Source organism: Gopherus flavomarginatus, chromosome 1, assembly GCF_025201925.1.
Source record: "Gopherus flavomarginatus isolate rGopFla2 chromosome 1, rGopFla2.mat.asm, whole genome shotgun sequence".
In the NCBI taxonomy this organism is placed as follows: domain Eukaryota; kingdom Metazoa; phylum Chordata; order Testudines; family Testudinidae; genus Gopherus; species Gopherus flavomarginatus.
In genome coordinates this window covers 322,718,915-322,724,951 of record NC_066617.1, presented here as the reverse complement: position 1 = coordinate 322,724,951, position 6,037 = coordinate 322,718,915, and the positions used below count along the sequence as shown (strand labels likewise).

At 38.2% G+C, this 6,037-nt stretch overlaps 1 long non-coding RNA gene across 1 annotated transcript in view; it reads right to left on the bottom strand.

The window, feature by feature from the left end:
* The window catches only part of LOC127043351 (uncharacterized), a 39,006-nt gene that overhangs the window by 12,327 nt on the left and 20,642 nt on the right, over positions 1–6,037 (bottom strand). Inside the window, exons 2-3 of the long non-coding RNA XR_007772214.1 lie at positions 2,515–2,640; positions 834–962 (exon numbers count right to left, since the gene is read on the bottom strand). This is a non-coding gene — a long non-coding RNA (uncharacterized LOC127043351). The remainder of the gene's footprint in view (positions 1–833; positions 963–2,514; positions 2,641–6,037) is intronic.

Below are 6,037 nucleotides of genomic sequence, written 5' to 3'. Positions count from 1 at the left end.
CTTTAAAATGGGTCCTTGCCACTTGTGTTCACTGAAGCACCAATGACTGTTTTGCATAAGAGAGGTTTGCTCCAGTGTCCTGGCCAATTCCAACTCAAGTAACTATATTGTCTACTACAACTACCAGAGGAATTTAAGTTATTCTTCCTCTTCTGAAAGTTACTGGCACAGAATATCTTTTGCATTTTATTTGAAGGCAGCTGCATTGAAATGGTGGATGAATAATGATAGAAATGTGGGTCTGGACTGGACCTCAAGAGGTTATCAATCCCAGCCCGCTGCTGAAGCACGACCAAGTAAACCTAGACCATCCATGGACAGCTGTTTATCCAACATGTGGTTTAAAAACCTCCAATAATGGGGATTCCACACCCTCCCTTGGAACACAAAGGACACAGGAATTATAGACCAGTCAGCCTAACTTAAATAGCTGGAAAGATACTGGAACAAATTATCAATCAATTTTAAACACCTTTAAGATAACAGGTTTCTAAGGACTAGCCAGCATGGATTTGTCACAAACAAATGGGGAATAACTAACGAGGTGGTAGTACTGCAGAAAAGGATCTTGGGGAATATAGTGGATGACAAAGTTGAATGAGTTAACAATGTTATGCCATTTAAAAAAGGTTAATATAATTCTGAGGTGTATTAACAGAGTGTTGTATGTAAGACAAAGGACGTAATTGTCCCACTCTACTCAGCCTGCTAAAGCCTCAGCTGAAGTACTGTGTCTAATTCTAGGTGTCACACCTTGGGATAGATGTGGATAAACTGGCAAGTGTCCAGAGAAGAGCATATATAAAAATGATAAACAGTTATGAAAACCTCACCTGTGAGGACAGGTTAAAAAGCTGGGCAAGTTTCATCTTGAGAAAAGAAGATTGAGGGGGCACCTGGTAAGTCTTCACATTTTAAGGGCTGTTATACAGAGGATGGTGATCAACTGTTGTTCATGTCAGCTGAAGGTAAAACAAGAAGTAATGGGCTTAATCTGCAGCAAGTGAGATTTAGGTTAGATTAGGAAAAACTTTCTAACTATAAGGGTAACTAAGCTCAGGAATAGACTTCCAAGGGCATTAAATTACACTTCCATATGCTTTTAAAGGAGTCAAACATGTAGGTTAACCATGTATTCATAAGGCCTGATTTAAAAAAAGAAAAGATGGGGCCAGACTCACAGGCAATATAATTCCACATGGCTCCATTGAAGGCAAAGTAGCTACACCAATTTACATTAACTGAGCAAATAATTGCACACTATAGTAAGCTAAAATAATGTTCAAAACAATATATGCTAGTTTCACTGCAGTGGTTTAGACTCACTTTACTTTTTTTTAAATAAGATAACAGTTCTCATAATGTGAACTATTAAAAAGCAAACACCTGATGAAAATAATTATTTCTGTTGTTTTCACATTGCTCTTTCTAATTAGGAATGCTTCTGAGTGATGAATTTTGGATTGAGTCAGGTCTAAGTTTATCTAATGCTGTGCGGTGTTTGGATCCTATGCTCCAGTTCTGACCCTTCTCTAACAATTGGTGTTTGGAAACAATCAAGTAGTTAATATCTGTACAAGCCTGTTTTACAAATCTGAAGAAGCAGTATGAATCACATTTGTACAGTTAGTCTTCACTCTGATCTATTCTTGTTACTTTGATTATCTTTGTGCATGCTGTTAACCTGTCACTGAACTATTTTAAACAACGGAAGGAAGAGATGTAGGAAAAATAGCTGGCTAGTGAAGGAGCAGCCACTTAGCCATCTGAAGGAGTTCTATTTTATTTCAGTTACTTTGGCTGAAAATAAATTTAGGAGGTGGAAATTATTTTGCAGATTTACAGCACTGGCCATTTGTCATGGTGCAAGGTGTTTCATTTCTTGTAGGATGACTGCAGTAGCCACTGAACCGTCACTTTATCATTGTTGTCAATACTGAATTAGATTAATCCAACACAGATAGATACTGTGAAAATGAACATTTCAACTGTTTTCTACTCCAGGGACAAGTAGAGCATGAGGAAAACAGTACGATAATTAATATTGGTGCTAATACATCATGGCTTTTTCAGAAATCAGTCAGTTTCATTGTGCATATTTAAATCCAAAAAACCCTTTAACTTCTGCACAGAACAGGGTGTAGAACATCAGATTTAATTTGTATTATTGTATTCAGAATTGAAATTAATCACATACTGGATCAGTCCAGTTCTGCATCCAGGCTCTGGTAGTGGACGTTGTAGCTTCTTCAGAGAAAGGTGCAGCAAACACAGCACTGTAGGCAGTTATGGAATAACATGCTCTCAGGAAATCTTCAAAACCATGATACAATCCTCCTATCCAAAAATCATACCACTCTAAGCTAAGAAGGTTTCTTGTCTCATGGCTAGTTGCAGCATTTGGTTCTTCATCGACTCTTAACTGCCACTGTATTCCCCATTAGCAAAGACAGGATAGTAAAACAACAGCAAAGTTACACCATCTTTCATCCATTTCTTGTCACAAATGTTTACCTTATCAGATGCCAAGTTGGCCACAGGAAGCCAGGCATTCCTGGCCTCCATGCTCACTACTGCTGCACATCTTTGTGAATGCCTAATTCATAAAAGAGTTGGCTAGTTGCAAGTACAGCAACAGACCTGCAAAACAACACAGGATGATATGAGTCTGTTGCCCTCATGCACTAAATGCCACTGGCTCCTCACTGAATATCATATCAAATCCCAGGTTCTAGTCCTAATGTTCAAGACTTACAAGATGCTGGGCCCAGGTTGCATCTGGACCTGCCTCTTCCTGACCAGTGTGGCTCAACAGGTTGTGCTCAGGAACAATGGCATTGTTAAAAAGGGTGATCATGCAAGAGCTGCTTGTTCAGGTGTCTACAAGTACTTCGGCAATTGGTGGCTAGGTTGAGGCAAAAACAAAAAAGGGGGCAAAAGAACCCCACTTCCTGAGACAGACTCAGCTGTGATGAGGTTAGGATTCTTGATCTCACTTTTTCTGCTGAAAGCCATCCTGGACATGAGACTGAAGTGAATCTGTGAAGGCTATACCCAGGACTTCTCCATTTCAAAAATGCTCCTGTACTTCTCAGAGGGCTATACAGCTGTGTATTGCACATCTTGCACCTGTGCCCTAGTGAGCATTGCCATGCTCAAATGGAGTCTTAGGGTAAGTCTACAATGCAATTAGACATGCATGGCTGGCCCAGGACAGCTGACTTGAGTTTGCGGGGCTCAGGTTAAGGGGCTATTTAATTGCCGTGTTGATGTTTGTTGGGCTCAAGCTGCAGCCTCACAGGATGCTAGAGCCCAGGTTCCAGCCCGAGCCCAAACATCTACCCTGCAATTAAAGAGTCCCTTACCCGAGCCCTGCAAGCCCGAGTCCGCTTTCACAGGCCAGCCATGGGTTTTAATTGCAGTGTAGACGTACTTAGATGTAAATATGCATCTCCTTCCGTGCTGCATGGCATAGCTACAGTGCACATTGCTGCTACTCTCATGAGCTTTTTTCTTTTGGCCTAATTATAACTGCTTCTGCCACTTTTTTTTAAAAAAGAGGCAGTGATGTGATAGGATATGATGTAGTAAGTGAACGAGCATCACATTGTTTTAAAATTTCCAAAATCCATGCAAGGTTAGCTCTAATAAACGTTATTGTCTACTAGGTTGTGTGTGCATTGGTTAATTTGGACACATGTGGATTTCACTCACAAACCATTCTAGCTGTGCTTTTACTTACCTCACTGTTCTTTGAAAGAATGCTGAGCACTATTGTTGATATATTAACATAATTGCATTCAGGTACCACAATTTTCAAACAGAATTAACTCTGCTAAAAAAAATCTCTCCTTGCCAATGTCTGGCCCAAAAACCTGCCTATTTACAGGTCCTATTTTTAACCAAACTACTGAGAATGGGACTATACTTAGTGTCCTGACTACAGAAGAGCTGCTCAAGAGCATCCTGCCACAAAGCTTGTAGTTGATAAAAGTATAGCGCCAGGAAATGTAATTTATTGGGAACATCATGCTTTCTGCAAAATTGGACTCAGAGGAAAATAAAAGTTGCACAATCAATGGAGAATCTTTTACCTGTTCATCGCTTTTAAAATACTGTCTTGCATGACCTTCTCATAAACAAACTAGGGAAATACAACCTAGATGGAGCTACTGTAAGGTTAGGTGCATAGCTAATTGGAAAACCATTCCCAAAGAGTAATCAGCAGTGGTTCACAGTCAAGCTGGAAGAGTATATCGAGTGGGGTCCTGCAAGGATCAGTTCTAGGTCTGGTTCTGTTTAATATCTTCATCAATGATTTAGATAATGGAATAGAGGGTACACTTATAAAATTTGTGGATAATACCAAGGTGGGAGGGGTTACAAGTGCTTTGGAGGATAGGATTAAAATTAGGACTGTCAAGTGATTAAAAAAAATTAATCACAATTAATCGTGTGATTAAAAAAATTAATCCAGATTAATCAGGCTGTTAAACAATAGAATACTATTTCTTTAAATATTTCTGGATTTTTTACATTTTTCAAATATATTGATTTCAGTTACAACACAATACAAAATGTACAGTGCTCACTTTATTTTTGATTACAAGTATTTGCACTGTAAAAAACCAAAATAAATAGTATTTTACAATTCACCTATTACAAGTACAAGTACTGTAGTGCAATTTCTATCATGAAAGTTGAACTTACAAATGTAGAATTATGTACAAAAAATAACTGCATTCAAAAATAAAACGTAAAACTTTAGTGCCTACAAGTCCACTCAGTCTTGTTTGTTTAAATTTGCAAGAGATAATGCTGCCTGCTTCTTGTTTATAATGTCACCTGAGAGTGAGAAGAGGCATTCGCATGGCACTATTATAGCCGGTGTCACAAGATATTTACGTATCAGATGCACTAAAGATTCACATGTCCCTTCATGCTTCAACCACCATTCCAGAGGACATGTGTCCATGCTGATGATAGCTTCTGCTTGATAATGATCCAAAGCAGTGTGGACCAATGCATGTTCATTTTCATCACCTGAGTCAGATGTCACTAGCAGAAAGTTGATTTTCTTTTTTGATGGCTTGAGTTCTATAGTTCCTGCATCTCTGTGTTGCTCTTTTAAGACTTCTGAAAGCATGCTCCACACCTCGTCCATCTCAGATTCTGGAAGGCACCTGAGATTATCTTAAACGCTGGGTCGAGTGCTGTAGCCTATCTTTAGAAATCTCACATTGGTACCTTCTTTGCATTGTTCTTAAAAAGAACAACATGTGCTGGGTTATCACCCAAGACTGCTATAATATGAAAGATATGGCAGAATGTGAGTAAAGCAGAGCAGGAGACATGCAATTCTCCTCCAAGAAGTTCAGTCACAAATTTAATTAACACTTTTAAAAAAAAAAAACAAAAGTGTTATTAGCATGGAAGCATGTCCTCTGGGATGGTGGTTGAAGCATGAAGGGACATATGAATCTTTATCACATCTGGCATGTAAATATCTTGCGACGCTGGCTACAACAGTGCCATGTGAATGCCTGTTCTCACTTTCAGGTGACATTGTAAATAAGAAGTGGGCAACATTATCATAAATGTAAACGAACTTGTTTAAACATCTTAATGATTGGCTGAACAAGAAGTACGACTGAGTGGACTTCTAGGCTCTAAAGTTTTACATAGTTTTGTTTTTGAGTGCAGTTATGTAACAAAAAAAATCTGTGTAAGTTGCACTTTCATGATAAAGAAGTTGCACTACAGTACTTGTATGAGGTGAATTGAAAAATAATATTTATTTTGTTTGTCATTTTTACAGGGCAAATATAATAAAAATAATATAAAGTGAGCACTGTGCACTTTGTATTCTGTGTTGTAATTTAAATGAATATATTTGAAAACAGAAAAAACGAATAGTTAATACATTTCAACTGATATTCTATTGTTTAACAGTGTGATTAAAATGGCAATCACAATTAATGTTTTTTAGTTAATTGCATGAGTTAACTGCGATTGACAGCTCTATGATTCAAAATGA